The sequence below is a fragment of the Pinus tabuliformis genome, chromosome 2_2 (genome assembly GCF_031772625.1).
Source record: "Pinus tabuliformis cultivar Carrire ecotype Pingquan chromosome 2_2, CPIR1, whole genome shotgun sequence".
NCBI lineage: Eukaryota > Viridiplantae > Streptophyta > Pinopsida > Pinales > Pinaceae > Pinus > Pinus tabuliformis.
This window is the reverse complement of record NC_142300.1, coordinates 1,141,778,144-1,141,794,623: the sequence shown is the minus strand read 5'-3', so window position 1 is coordinate 1,141,794,623 and position 16,480 is coordinate 1,141,778,144. Positions and strand designations below refer to the sequence as shown.

The window sequence follows — 16,480 nt, the reverse complement described above, 5'->3', positions numbered from 1 at the left end:
AGCTACGAATCAATACTACTATGGTTAGACTGGCACATGATGTTGCCATGGTACTGACACCTACTACTATTGAACGCTCTAGTTGGAAGGGCCAATTATTTTACTAGTTCTGATAAATTAGAGCCACTGCCACCATAGTGATAGAGGTGTTGAAGCCATTAGTTTGACTTACCGCATTTCCATTGAGGTTTGGATGTGGCTAGTTAGCTCAAGCTAGGCCTTGGTGTTATTGGTTTTAATGAAGTCTGAAGATCCTAAGGGGAAGGGTCTACGCTCATTGTTTTAAAAGGTACACCCTGGTCTTACAGTCCTAACAAGTTAGGTTCTGAAAGGCTGTAAGGTCATGCCCTACCTTGGAAGGGAAAAGTCTTATCTTAGCTCTTAGCTAGATATTGGAAGGGAAAGGTCCTAAAGATCAACCTAGATATTTTCTTCACCCTCCAAAAGTTGATGAATCGATAGTGGTCTATAAAACATTTAGGGTCAAATTTGGTTTATTTTATACAACTTTTTATAAATAGATTTGGTTCTTCATTCTTTGTGACTGTTCATTTACTTGGGTAGATGGAACCTTTTGTTTCAATCCACTACCAATTCCAGAGAAATAGGATTTTGCACTGTAACTTCATTTATTTCCATGGGGATTAGACTTTGTCATTGATGTTATTTGAACTGTGATCTTGATGTTGTTCCTATTTTAAACAGACAACTTTGGTTGAGTTCATTTCTTGCTAAACAAGCCTTTTTTATGTTACACTGCCTGTAAAGGCTAAACTATTAAATTTGGGGCTTTTCTAGTGTAAGATGGGCATTGCATAAGAATGAGATTTTTCTATATATCTCAAAAAAGAATTCTCTAATTTTCCAAATATACAAATCAATTCCCTTCCATGTCTTAGAACTATTACTTGGATATGTCTCTTTGATTGATGTGGCAACCTTCAATCTTAAAATTAATCATCTCATTTTTATATATGGGTATGGACTCTTATATGGACATGGGTGTTCTTCGGTTTTAAACTGAATTCATTTATAGTGTTCTCTCATACTTATGCCCATGTCATGTTCTTGCAATGGGAAATTCTTGTTTTTCATTCTTATTTTCTTTCAGTTATTAGAAATTGTTATTTGTTTTGGTCTGATATGCATTTCCAATTCCTACAAAAAAGGCATTGTTTGGAGAAAAGGAATGGCATATTTTCACTCCCTGGGACAAGAAGTATCCAAATGGTTCTCGCCCCAACAAGGTTGTTGGCTCAGGATACTGGAAAGCTACATCAGCAGATAAACCCATCACTGCTAAGGGCAGCAACAGGGATGTTGGCATCAAGAATGCTCTGGTTTTATATGTTTGAAAAGAACCTAAAGGAAACAAGACTAATTGGATTATGCATGAATATCGCCTTGCTGATTCTATTCATGTATATTCCTATGTGTCAATAGACATTGTAGGTGTTTCTTGGTTTAAAACACCTGTTAGGTTGGATGCTATTATGGCCTAGTCATTACAAGGCCCACACCAATTGGACTTTAGAGGATGAATGTATCTGGGGAAAATCAATTTGGGAAACAGGGGGTTGTTTTCTATATTATAGAAATCAAGTGTTTTCTAATTTAATCCAAAGGCTTTCAATAAGGAAAAATATAAATATAAAATATTATTTTTGTTTTCCTAAGTCCATTTTAAAAATGAGGGCTTGTGACGGGTTTCAGTGATGTAAATTTAGCTCAAAGTCCTTTATTTTCTCTTTTGGGTTATCCATATTTCTAATGAGCAAATTGCTTCTTGTTGCAGTTGGATTATTGGGTACTTTGTCGAATATACAACAAGAAGAGTAGTATGGAGAAGTTAGCTAAGGAGAAAGAGTGGTCCATGGAAGAAGAAATGGAACAATTCCACGAAGAAATTGATGAAAAGGTGCCAGGAATACTACCCATAAGGAATACTATAATGAAATCGAACATTGAGCATTCAGAAAGAACTTCACAAGATTCAATGAAAACTGCCCCGTCTCCAAATTGTGGAACGATCTCTAACCATGATTGAAGAACTTCTGCCATTACATCCATGAACCACAACTCAAGCCCCATTTTTGAGCAGAATTTGAAAATTTCAAATGCGAGTATTGCTCCAATGGACCTTCCAGGACTTGTCCCTTTTTTCAACTCTCTGACTAATCATAGGAAAAATTATGATTCAACATATTTAATTCCTCCTATTCTTCTCATTGATTCAATTTGTTCCATGCAATCATTGCATGATCTTAAATGAGATAGAGAAGAAGTGCAAAGAAGATGTAGGTTGGAAGAATTGATGTTGCAGTAGCAACAACTGGAGGAGAATTCTGGTTTGAACCAATCAACGCTCAACTTTTCCTTCGAGGCTCTAAAAAACCCATTCCCGTAGTTAGACCAAATACAACCTCCATCCAACAATGATCCTCTCTAATGCCGGAGCACACAACTCAACAATTTCATTATGTTCTAGTTAACTTAAGGGGTCTTGTATTTTCAAGGAAGTTGGATTCCTATGTATGTAATCATTAATGTTTTGAGTGATAGGATAGGAATTAATTAGATATTGTGAGGATATTTGTAAATGATCTCGAATGTAGGAGAACGTGAGTGATGATGAGAGAGTTGGAAATTAATTGTAATTCTTAGACTCTAAAGTGGTTTCATGATTTGAGGAACTAGAGAGGATTCTTAGGGATTAAGTGGAGTTAAAAGTGGACTTGGAGGTACTCAAGATTTGGTAAAACAGATTAAGGATCAAAACCAGAATTGTTTAAACAGAACCTTTTTGTATAAATCTAAGCCAAAAAGACATAGAGTTAACTCAGGAGTCAGTCAGTCAGTGAGTTCAGAGGTTAGATTAGTTTGACTGTAAGCTTACAGGCAGGAAGAAAAGTACACTAATATAGAATATCAGGCCGAGAAGGAATTCATTGTGTAAATGTTTGTTATTAATACAGATAACTCCATTTTGAGTCCGGGTGATGTGTATTGAGTAATTGAATTATGGATTGCGTGTGAACTAGAGTAATTCTGTGTAACATAGGTTGTGGGTGAGCAGAACCAGAGAAGAAGTGCAGAGAGCAGTGTTATGGTTTTACACACAAACAGTATTGGAGAAATCCTTTAATGTTGCAGTGAAGGTATGACTGCAAGGTTTCCTAAATCCTAAGGATTTATGAAGGAAGCATAAAGGCGTGAGCGAAGGTGGAGATCAAAACAAGTGAAGATTGTAAGATGAAGCCAAATACAGAGGCAAAAGGTTGAATGGGCGATTACACAGTAAGAACCAAAAGAACGTAATAGTGCACAAGAACCATTGGATCCATCAGATCAATGAATGAGAACGAGGGAGACATACGGTTAACATTAAATCGATCAAATAAAGTCAAGAAGATGAATGGCGGAGATTAAGTTCTAACCCTTTATTAATTTGAGTTTCTTAAAGGGTTTGATTTAAGCACGTGGGCGGTTTCCAAAGATGGGAAGTAGTTTCTCACATGCCCTAAAGGTGGTAAGTGGTATTTCAAATTTCACGTGATTACCTTTAGCAGCTAACACGTAGCAAATGATGGAGAGAGAAAACCACTTTTCTCACGTGCTCTTAATCTGATATCGGTCATGCAAATATATGCACGAGATTGTGCGATAACGATTGTATCAAGTGGGATTGATCAATGGCGGAGATCAACCAAGCTTTTTGATGATCGGGTGACGTGACAACTGTTGGATTGGGCAGAGCAAATCAATGGTAAAGATTGTCTGGTTAGTTGATGATCGAGTGACACGATAACCATTAGATCAAGGAATGAGATCAACGACGAAGATTTCACATGTTAAAGAGAGCATCGATGTGTGTGCAAAGGTTCGTGGAATGGTGGAAAGGTAAGGTTTGTGTGATCTATGAGATATTTCTATTATAACGGAATTATAATAGAAATAAACGGACTAATGTATTATGGGTTAATTTTGGGTTTTAACCAAAGTCTAAAGACTAGGGTATGGTTGATAAGCATTGGAGGTGAAAAGTAACCCAAAGTCATAACCTGTGGGAGAGTTAAATGAATATTTCCGCATAGAGTTAATTAAGGAGCTGTCAACCTTGATTTGTGAAGATTTTACTAAGTATGGAATATTAGAAATTCCTGGGACACATACACAATGTATATGACATGTAATTTTATTTGCATATTACGGGTATATGCGGCTTAGGATGCATCATTATGGTATGAGCAGCTTACGCTGGCATGAATTTGGTATCAAAGTAGAACAAGGAAATTCTGCGTGTAAGAATTCTTTGAGAAAACTTAGAATAGAGTTATGTTTTAAAGGTGTGTCTGCAGGCAAGAGGAGATCAGATTTTAAATCTGACAAACAGTAGGAACACAAATATAAAGTGTAGCAGAATTTGCAAATGCAAAGGAAACGGAGAACAATCCATTCAAATTGCATGTGAATTGTTGAACAAGATCATGCAGAGGTCATGAAGGTAGCAGTAAAGAAGGTGAGAATATTGCAACAACCTAGAGCAAGGAGTGCTCAATTGGTTCCAGAGGAGAGAACCAGATAGATGCCAAAAGATTGAGCTGAGAAGAGAGCAGCTTAGTGAGGCATGTGTAGCAAGAGAGAGACTTGTTACTGCAGGTGATCCAAATTTAAATAGGAACGCAACAAATTATAGAGATAACCATAAACACAGAGATGCAACGGGAATAATACTTCATTTCATTAATTTAAAATATTGAAATATGCTTACAGAAAGAAATGGAAATAAACCAGCTAGGGCGATGGTAGATTATCTCTGAGAAGAGATGTGGCGGCTACATGCCTCTGAACTGTGTTACAATGAGGCTCTAAGGCCTATTTATTGTTGAGAAACAACATAAAATCCTTAACATCCAAAAACCTAACCATAGAAGATGAGACGACAAATTGTGGACCCCGTTTGGGTAAATTGGTACATCAATTTCCTGGGGTTGTAACTTTGGCACCTGATCTCCGTTTGACGCGTGCAATAGCTCGTTAGAAATATCTATCTGAGAAATATAACTTTGGGAAGAGAAAAATAGGATTATGGACCTGTGTTTCTCCCAGATTTCCAAAAAAACATCGTTTAGGGCCTGAAAATTGCTCCGGAAGTTCAGGACCCGAAAAATTGCTAAAAATAGTAAATTGTGCTACAATTACAGAAACTGAAAAACTTAAAGAGACAGTTTTGGGGGTTCAAGTGGGATAGGTGGGTGGCTACCAACATCCATCTGGATCATTCCTCCCCCCTTTGGAATAAATGGTCCCCATTGCATTGAGTTCCTCCATCTACTAAACTTGGTCCTTGGTGAGCTGTTCTGTAATCTCTAATGTGTCCATAAATGGTGGGAAGCATGGTCGATGATGGTCTACATTGAAAATTCAGTGCAAGCGAAGGAATGGGGGAATGTTGTGCTTCAATGCATTATTTCCCACAGCCTTGGTAATGGTGTGAGGACCATGTCGGCATGGTTGGAGCTTCTATTGGGCTCTTGTAAGGCATTCTTTCTGCAGATGCAACCAGACTTTGTTGCCCACCTGAAGCTTGTGTGGTACCCGTGTAGGTGAGGAGAAGTTGTTCCTATGTTCTTTCATGACCGTATCCCTCTGTTGCTGCTGCTGCATGGAGGAACCCTTTGTGTGGGTCATGGATGTGGTGACGATCTTCCCCTTACTTTAGGAGCAAACAGATAGAAAATGAATTTCCCAGTCTAGGAGATGAGCTTGTTGCATTTCTTGGTAGTGATAAAAGAGGTGGCAGTAGGTGGGGCTACCTCCGATATCCTGAATAATGAATTACAGAAAGAAATAATGACAGCATGAGGCCTTGACTCATACACAGCATGTCGCCTCCACAAGTATGACTAGCCTAATAATACATCACAAACATCTAGAGGTGTAGCATCACACAATACCTCGTGTGTGAAGGGCTTAATGTTGTAGGGAAGGCAGCACTGCTGGCAAACTTTGAGATCTCGTCCTTCATGAAGCCACTTGATACTGTACAGCTATGGGTGTGGTGTAGTCGGTAGGCCCAACCGCTTCACGACCTCTACTGAAATGAGGTTCTTTTCGCTACCACTATTGACAATGAATTACAACGACGAACCCTTCACCCACACCTGTGAGTGGAAAAGACTCTCCCCCTCCTCTGGGTCTTCAGGCTCATTCTTCTGGATCTCGACGGTGGCAATAGTGACACTGGGCTCCGCATCAATGATTTGCTTCCCTTTGCCATTCCCCTTGTCGGGTTCTGACTCAGGGTTAGAACATGCATCTGATTTTGAAGCCTTCAACTTGGCCACCAACGATTGCTTGGTACGGCACTCACTTGTGTTGTGAGTGGGGCTCTTGTGGAACTCACACCACTTTCTTGTGTCCTTATTTGACTTTGGGGTGTTGTTCTTTTCTTGCGGCTTCAATGGGTTGTCTTGTGTCATCCCACCTTGGCTTTGTCCTTTGGTCTTCATATTTGCAGATCCAAAGTCTTGCTTCTTCTGTTTGAAATTTTGCTCTATTCTGACAGTGTATTGGTACGCTGTGCTGAGCGAGGAGGTTTTCAGGAACACCATCTCTTCCTGGATGTATCTATGTAGGCAATTGTGGTATTTAAGTACCAAATGCAGCTCAGAGTCCTTGATACCCAAACGTGTGCGAAGGGTATGAAAATTTTTTGTGAACTCCGACACGTCTTGGTCCCTTCCCTGCCGCAATGTGGTCCATTTGATGTATTTGTCCTCATAGCTTTTGACAGGGTAGTACTGCTCCTTGACGGCATCCCGAAATGAATCCCAAGTGGGTGTAGTTGAAAATAGTGAGCCCATAATTTCATTCTTCTGCTCGCAATAGGTTTCCCACTAGTCCTTGACGTGGGGGGCTGCTTTGAGAAGAGCGAAAACAATCTTTTCTCGACTCGAAAATTCATGAACAGAAAAATACCCATCTAGCAGATTTAACCATTTATCTACAACATGTGCGTCTATTTGACCCTTGAATATGGGTATTTCAAAATTAACTTGTACCTTAAAAGGCATGACATTTCTAGAGTAGCTGCTGGAAGCCGATACGTCGCCTCTGGGTAGTCACTGAAGGATCTGCACAAATTTGTCCATCATTGCGTTCCTTTGTCGCTCAAGTGCTTCTTCGAGCAAGATTTTGATAGGATCTTGTGCCCTCTCATATTTATTCTCATCCGCCATTGGAGGTTGTCGGGATTTGCGAGGTTGGTCTTGCAAAGTTTCAACCAGTTCAATCCCTAACTCCTTATATCCCGACCGCATTGGCGACATGCAAAGAAAAACAGAGAAAAACACGGACCGCTCTGATACCACTGATCTAGATTTAAACAGGAATGCAAAAAATTACAGAGATAACCATAAACACAAAGACATGGTAGGAATAATACTTCATTTCATTAATGTAAAATATTGAAATATGCTTACAGACAAATGGAAATAAACGAGCTAGGGAAATGGTAGCTTATCTTTGAGATGAGATGTGGCGGCTACATGCCTCTGAATTGTGTTACAATGAAGCTCGAAGGCTTATTTATTGTCGAGAAATAATGGAAAACCCTTAACATCCCAAAACCTAACCCTAGAACATGAAACACCAAATTGTGGGCCCCATTTGGGTAAATTGGTACATCAATTTCCCAAGGTCTTAACTTTGGCACCTGATCTCCGTTTGACATGTACAATATCTTGTTAGAAAGATATATTCAAGAACTACAACTTTGGGAAAGCAGCATTAGTCCATGCACCGATGTTGCTCCCAGATTTCCCAAAAAACATCATTTAGGGCCTCAAAATGGCTCCGGAAGTTCACGACCCAAAAAAATGCTAAAAATAGTAAATTGTGCTACAATTACATAAATTGAAAAACTGAAAGAGACAGTTTTGGGGGTCCAAGTGGGATAGGTGGGTGGCCACCAACATCCACCTGGATCAGCAGAGGTTTTCTTGCAGCTCACAGAAAGATCATAAAGATAATTCCACAGAGGATGTGGGTAGAATTGCTAAAGGATAAAGAAAGCCGATACAAATTTCTGAGTGAAAGAAGAGGTGGTCAAAATATAGTATTTTATTGTGATGAAAATACAAGAGGGCAGTTGTGATCTTAAAATTTGTAGATAAGTTGAAGCCTGGAAGGAGCAGAGAGAAGTGCTCAAAGAGGTTCAAGAGAATAGAGAACCAAGTGCTTTCCAAAAGACAAGGTATAGAGGAAATCTTGGTGAGGTAAGTGGTAGCAGTGAGGACTTGTTGTTGCAGAGGCTTTAATGTAGCTAATAGTGAGTGAGTGAGGAACTCATGAAGATAGAGAAGAAGATGACTACTAATAGTCATAACAGAGGTAACGAAGATTCTGAGGAAGAAGTGTGTGACAAGGAGATTGTAGAGTTAAAAGAACAACTAAATGTATTAAGCATTATACTAGAGTAAAACCAAAGACAAGATTGGGTCATGAGGAAAAGGGTAGTGAAGTGGTCTAAGTTACAGAGAAGGCTACAACAGAGGCAAGTGAAGTGGTTGGTGGAAGAACTCGGCGAAGCTGAGTTGGAAATGGAAGTTTCCATTTGTGAAACAGAACAGGATGAAGTTCTAGGGGAAGATGAAGACTGGATATCTGTGGAAGATCTTATGAATTATTGTGAATTCAAGGCAGCAAGGAGATATGATGACTGAAGCATCAACTGATGCCACAAGGCCTTATGTTTTTAAAAATGATAGTTTACGTATGATCGCAGATATTGCAGGAGAAATGTAACCTTTTGAAGGTGTCTTCAGAATGGATGAAGATCTTGAAGTAAAAGGTGACAAAGAAAATTTCTCAGAAGAGAAATAGTTTGACTGGTTACAACACAAAGGGTCTATGGGAGAGTTACTTAATGAGAGAAGACAATCATTAAAAGCTATCATAGAGATTGAAGATCAAGATCTTATTCTAATGAAGAACGAAGGAATATTGTCTCAGACGTAATCTAATGAATTTAATTAATGTTATTGATGAAGAACAAATGAAGGAAAATATTAATGTAGATGATGAGGCAAGGATAGCTCTTGAAGAAGGTTTACAGAGAGATGACAAGACAAAGTGTATTGAAGAAGAAGGGGAGCCAAATTTGTCTCAAGGCAAAGAAAAGACAATCACAGAATTGAAGAAAGAAGAATGACATCTACTGAAAGATGTGAAGAAAGAAGAAGACCATGCAAAAGATTTAACAAAGGGAGAAATCACATCTAATGATTGGTCAATAACAAATGAAGGTATGGAAAATTGTGTAAAATTTCCAAATCCTACAATTGAGATTATTGAGTTATATAGAAAATTAGACATTCAAAGAGGGATTTGGAAAAGCAGAGGATGTATACTCGGGATAAATTGTTGAAGAAGGAAGACAAAGAAATTGTCATAAATGACAATCATAAGGAAAAGGGGATGGTAATAAAAGTTCAGCAAATTAACATTATAGAAGGAGGAGTTCATTATTGTGAACCAGAACCGAGAGATATCATTGAAATAGATGATATGAAGGAGAGTTTAAATCAACATACTGATGTGTTGACAAAGGAATTGGAAGAAAACTCATAGTAGCATATTGAGATGTATCTAGAGAAGGAAGAGGTAATGAGGTCTTATGTTTCTAATTCTAATAATTGTTTTATGATTACAGGATTTGATGAAGATGAGATAGACATGATTCAAGTTGAAGAGTCAGTTTTAAAATGAGGAAGATTGGAAGTTTCCAGGTCGGACATGCTGATGAGGAAAAAGAAAAGAATGAAGATATCGAGCTTGAAGAAGTTAAATTGATTGTCAGAATCAGTCAAGGAAGTGAAGGACAATTACTGAGGGTTGTCAAAGAAGAGGAAAGAAAATATGTGGGAATCAATGAACAACATAGTGATGTATTTGAGAGGAATGAAGTACAAAGAAAATTGGAGGAAAATTTACTTTTTGAAAGTAAATTTACAGATATTTAATAGAGGTTCTTTGGAAAGTCACAAGAGGGTAAGGATGAAAGGGTGGTAGTACAAATCCAACAACTTCAATGAGAAGACAATAAACTGAAGTTTGAATGTGAGTGGACAGAGTACATCAACAAATGGCAAAGTAATTATCAGTAAAAAGATAAATTGGAAATAGATATTGAAAGAACCATAAGATTGATGATGAAGGAGCCTCAGAAGAAAACAATAGTAAGAAGGCCAAGGAGAAGCAGAAAGAGAAATACAACAACAGACTGTGAAAGCATAGCCAATGGAGAAAAGTAACATAAAGTGTGGAAACCTAGAGAAAAACAACAGACAACAACCAAAGACAAATTACAGAACAAAGTATGGGATATAGGAAGAGAAAGGTCGAAAGCACATGATCAAGAGATCATGATTATTTTAACCTTGGAAGTCTGATGCAGGAGCATACAGCTCAATAATTTCATTTTGTTCTAGTTAACTTAGGGTGTCTTTTATTTTCAAGGAAGTTGGATTCCTATGTATGTAATCAATAATGTTTTGAGTGATTAGAATAGGAATTAATTAGATATTATGAGGATTTTGTAAATTATCTCGAATGTAGGAGAACGTGAGTGATGATGAGAGAGTTGGAAATCAATTGTAAGTCTTAGACTAGAAAGTGGTTTCATGATTTGAGGAACTAGAGAAGATTCTTAGGGATTAAGTGGAGTTAAAAGTGGACTTACAGGATATTCAGGATTTAGTTCAACAGATTAAGGATCTGAACTAGAATTGGTTAAGAAGAACCTTTTTGTATAAATGTAAGCCAAAAGGGCACAAGGTTAAGTTAGGAGTCAGTCAGTCAGTTAGTTTAGAGGTTAGATAGGTTTGACTGTAAGCGTACGAGCAGGAAGAAAAGGAAACTGATATAGAAGATCAAGCCAAGAAGGAATTCTTTGTGTAAATGTTTGTTATTAATATAGATAACTTGATTATGAGTTTCTCTGATGTGTATTGAGTAATTGAGTTATAGAGTGTGAGTGAACTAGAGTAATTATGTGTAACATAGGTTGCATGTGTGTAGAACCAGAGAAGAGGTGCAGAGAGGAGTGTTACGGTTTTTGCACATAGATATTATTGGAGAAAACCTTTAATGTTGTAGCAAAGGTATGACTGTAAGGTTTCCTAAAACCTAAGGATTTATGAAGGAAGCATAAAGGCGCGAGCAAAGGTAGAGATCAAAACAAGTGAAGATCATAAGGCAAAGCCAAATACAGAGGCAGAAGGCTGAATGGTCAATTACACAGTAAAAACCAAAAGATTGTAATGGTGCACAAGAACCATATGATCCATCAGATCAACAGACAAGAACGAGGGAGATATATGATTAAGATTAAATTGTGCAAATAAATTCAAGAAGATGAATGGCAAAGATAAGTTCTAACCCTTTATTAAGTCGAGTTTCTTAAAGGGTTTGATTTAAGCATGTGGGTGGTTTCGAAAGACTGGAAGTAGTTTCTCGCACGCTCTCAATCTGATATCGGTCATGCAAATATATGCCCGAGATTATGCACTAACTATTAGATCAAGCGAGATTGATCAACGGTGGAGATCAGCCAAGCTTGTTGGCGATCGGGTGATGCGACAACCCTTGGATTGGGCGGAGCAGATAAATGGTAGAGATTATCTGGTTAGTTGATAATTGGGTGACACGATAAGCGTCAGATCGAGGAATGAGACTAATGACAGAGATTTAATGCGCTAAAGAGAGCATCGATGTGTGCGCAAAGGCTCGTCGAATGACAAAAAGGTAAGGTTTAAGTGTGATTGATGAGATATTTCCATTATACGGTAATTACAATAGAAATAAGCAGATTAATGTATTATGGGTTAAGTTTTGGCTTTAACCAAAGTCTAAAGACTAGGGTATGGTTGATATGCGTCGAAGGTGAAAAGTAACCCAAAAACGAAACCTGTGGGAGAGTTAAATGAATGTTTCCACATAGATTTAATTAAGGAGATGTCAACCTTGATTTGTGAATATTCTAATAAGTATGGAATATTAGAAATTCTTGGGACACATACACAATGTATATGACATGCAATTTTATTTGCATACTGTGGGTATATGCGACCTAGGCTACATCATTATCGTATGAACAGCTTAGGTTGGCATCAATTTGGTATCAGAGAAGAACAAGGAAATTTTGTGTGTAATAATTCTTTGAGAAAACTTAGAACAAAGTTATGTTTTAAAGGTGTGTATGCAGGCAAGAGGAGATCAAATTTTAAATATGAGAAACACTAGGCACACGAGATAAAGTGTAGCAGAATTTGCAAATGCGAAGGAAACAAAGAACAATCCATTCAAAGTGCAGGTGAATGGTATAACAAGATCATGTAGAGGTATTAAATGTAGAGGTAAAGAAGGTGAGAAGATTGCAACAAACTAGAGCAAGGAGTGCTTAATTGGTTCTAGAGGAGAGAACAAGAGAGATGCCAAAAGACTTAGCTCAGAAGGGAGAAGCTTAGTGAGGCATGTGTAGCAAGAAGGAGACTTGTTACTGCAGAGGTTTTGTTGTAGCTCACAAAAAGATCATAAAGGTAATTCCACAAAGGATGTGGGTAGAATTTCTAAAGGACAAAGAAAGTTGGTAAGAATTTCTGAGAGAAAGAAGAGGTGGTCAGAACCTAGTTGTTATAGACATTTTTGAGCATCGCAACCCCAAGCATAAAATGTCCATAAACCAAGGGCTCCTAAGTCCCTAAAAGTGTTGTTCTAACCCCTAAAGGAACAAGGTCAATTGATTACAACTTCTCCCAGAAGTTCTCCATGAAACACTGCTCAGAACTGGTCAAAATAGGATCATTTCAGCTGCTCGATAGGCAAAGTGTGTTGCATCTCACCTAAGTACACTCTGTGGGTGCATTGCATTTCAAAAATCCCTTCTATGGGGTGAGATGGGTGAGAAGTGACAAATGGCAGTGTCAATCCATGAGGTGGAGAGGCATGGAATCTTCCAAAAACTTCTCCTGTGACACTTGCCTCTCTAAATTCGACCAAGGATGAGTAAGAGATCATCAATCTCCAAGTGGAAGCAAGAACTATCAGAGGGAGGACACTAATCAAATCACAAGCTGACTCATCTCCCTTACAAATATCTATATATGGATCCCTCATCCCAGAGATCCAGGGGCTGGAATTTTGCATCTTGTAAGGAATTGTTGTTGGTTTCTTTAGACAACATCATAGTGTTGGGTGATCTAAGCTTTGTATGAGGTGAAGAAAGGCTTACTTGCTGAGAGGATGATGCTGGGTCAGAACAACTGGTTGTAACTCCCTTGGCTCTTTCTTGATTATCAATAAAAGCTATTCAAGTTTTTCCTCCATACTCTTGTGTCATTTATGTTTTATGCATTTGTATGGTCAATTTACATCTGATCCTAGATTGTTTATGATTATAGATCCATATTGTTGTATAATGTTATGCTACTTTGATCCTACAAGTACTTTGTGAAGTTGGGCGTACAAGGGAGCAAGTAGCGAAGGACTATCAAGAGAGAGAGGAATCGAACTAGGAGATAAACGCAAGACAGAGGTTGGTCTTCTTTTTTCTTCTCTCATCTATATTTCATAAAGGAAAAACGAAAGTAGCTTTACTTTGTTTGTTTCTAAGGTAGCTACCACACCTTAGTGGGATAAGCAGTTTTGTGTAGACACTTTTCCCTGTAACAAAATGGCGACTCCACTGGGGAACGACTAGGTTGTTTGTTTATCTTCTTTGTTGTTTATTTTATAAACTTATAGACGGAGCCTAAAGTTGAGCCAGGTAGCTTTCGAACTGCATTTGCTATGCAAATGCAAAGTAGATAAATGCTGCTTCAGTCAATCTCTGGGATTTGTTTATGAATTAAACAACTGATTTACAAACTCTCTAATTGCCCTCGTGGTAGCTCTTGGAACCTCCTTAGATCTACCCCTGATTGTTGATTTACTGATTACCATTTGCTCGGCCAAAACCCCTGAACTGAACTGCAAATTGTGACCCGGAACCCAAGCAAAGTCTCGTCTCTGGCCCAGCGCAGGCTCTGTTTTGTGAATCTGAAATTCAGCGCACTTCCCGAGTGTAGTAGGTGCACTGCATTTCAAGTTCCATGTGTTACAGGTGTGCTGATCAGACTAGGCATTGTTCCTGAGTTTTGGTTTTTGTGTTCATTCTTTTCAGTTCTATTCATGAGTTTTGTTGTTTGTAATCAGTATATCTATGTTTGAAACCCCTTTCCTTGCTGATATTCTGCCTCCATTGTGCAAAAGAACTGTAAATGTTTTTGTGTATTTGTTGAGTCATTTTCAGTTCTCCTTTGCGAAAAGTAACGTAACTGTACTGTCGTTCCTTGATTTGAAAGTGTCGCAAGTGTCATTTTCAGTCATAGGAGAGAGTTTGGTTGCTCTTGATATTTGATTACCCTGTTGCTATTGTATTTGGTCTGATTTGTAGTTTTTCTAGTATCGAAAGCAAGTATTCATTTCCGAATCGTATAGTGTTGTGATTGTCTCCATTTTTTATTTTGAAAAGAAACTTGTTAGTAATTGTCGCTTGAAAAATAATTCAGATTTGCACATTAGCTTTCTTTTTACCATTCACATACTAAGAAAGCCGAAAACAAATACATGCATGTGCATTTGCATTTACACTGTTTGATTGGTTTGATTTAGGACAGTGCATTTAGTGTGTGCTCTTTGCTCTTTGTGAAAGAATACTGTCTCTCTTTCCTTAGTAGCTAGGATTTTCATTGCACAAAGAAGATAAAAGATTGTTTATCATCTTAGATTGCATTTTAGAAATTGTACATCTACATCTCGCGGTGAACTTGAAAGGAAAATTTCTTAAGCAAGATCAACTATAAAATAAATTTAATGAATCTAACAACGCTTTGGAACCTAATGCACAACATCTAGAAGTCTAGGCTAGAGACATATTTCTGCATCGTAAACCCTGGTAACTGTTGTTCTCACTGACGGTTGGGTGATTCCTCCACTTTGAGACGATAAGTGCCAGTACGGACTTGTGCTCCCACGTACCGTCGAGTATGTTTTGGGAGACCAAAATAGGCTTAATCCTTTATCCATAGGAAGCCATGTCTGCCACCCTCTCGATCGCAATGCACTGAACACAACATTCGGGAAGATTGACTGCCGTACCGTAAAAGGTATTCTGTAGTTTCGCGATTGATTTGGTAATCCCTCTATCTAGATTTCCAAAGCAGTCCTTTTCGTTCCTTTTTAGACTCCTTAACGGAAAAGGTCCATCTGAGCACTTGTCACTTCAGGCTCATTAAAAATCGAAGGCGACTAGAGTCATCTTTTGTTTTTTCTCGACTCTTTAAAATTTAAAAAAAAAGTTGTGTCAAAGCGTCTAAAATTTATTTTAAACGGAATAATCATCACCCTTTCCTATGTTGATCTAAGGTTGAGAAAATGGAATCCACCAACTAAGGAATTCCCCTTGGAGGAAATCCTAGTCCCTTCTCCTCTTGGGGAGATGTTGGTGCACCCCTGTTGATGCCTCGAAATTCGTTGCAACAACATCGGGGAAACCACCCGGTCCGGAACTTAGTGCAGCTCCTTTTCCGTTTGGAATAGTGGCTCCGACTGGGGATAACGGGACCAGTTTCCCAAAGATTATAAGTGAACGGGATGGATGGATGATTTAAGATATGAAATGATAATAAACAAAATAACTAAACTATAAAAGAAATACAAAAACTATAAACTAATCCCGGGACTTATCAATTCAGACAGTACAGCGTTTAATAAACTATGCTTAATGACAGGCATATAGATGACACTAACAACAAGCATAGATGTTTAATCATTTGAGATTGCTCTGCGTAAGTAGTTACGCAGAGCTATAATAGCGAATTACTGTACTCAGTCATTTATATCATTGATACATACATGGGTGAAAGATAACAAATCTCAAAACATTCAATAGTGATATGAAATGAAGACTTGTTGTTGTATTACATACATGTATTCAATAATAGCAAAGTAATAACACAGCAATTCATATAACTGAAAAGAGAACAGATACAGATAATAGTACCATGCAAGCTGTTTGATCAATCCAATGTATTAATCGCTATGTAGCAGTCCTTCCTTCCAACCAGAAAGCATTCCAAGCAAACGACAATAGTGCACAATTTACTTAAACAGCATTCCAAGTAAAATTAAGGACCAGTGGTCGAGTTTCAAAAAGAATATAGACCGAAGCACAATAGTGCAAACTTCAGCCTTTTAGTCTTTTACAAAATTTTACGACCCTTTCCAAAACAATGAAAGGGTCTATAAATACTATTCTAATCTAACTACTAAATATCTAAAAACTGAAAACTAAGAAATCGGCATCAACAAATATCATTTTGCAATTTGGGTGATTCGGCAGTCGGCGGCGATGCTTCAGTCAGCTGTCTCTTTGCCT

The 16,480-nt window shown here is 38.1% G+C and overlaps 1 pseudogene; it reads left to right on the top strand.

Annotated features, from left to right (window-relative positions):
- The first annotated feature begins 20 nt into the window (after positions 1-20).
- Positions 21-2,449, top strand: LOC149197425 (uncharacterized; annotated as a pseudogene).
- The last annotated feature ends 14,031 nt before the right edge of the window (positions 2,450-16,480 follow it).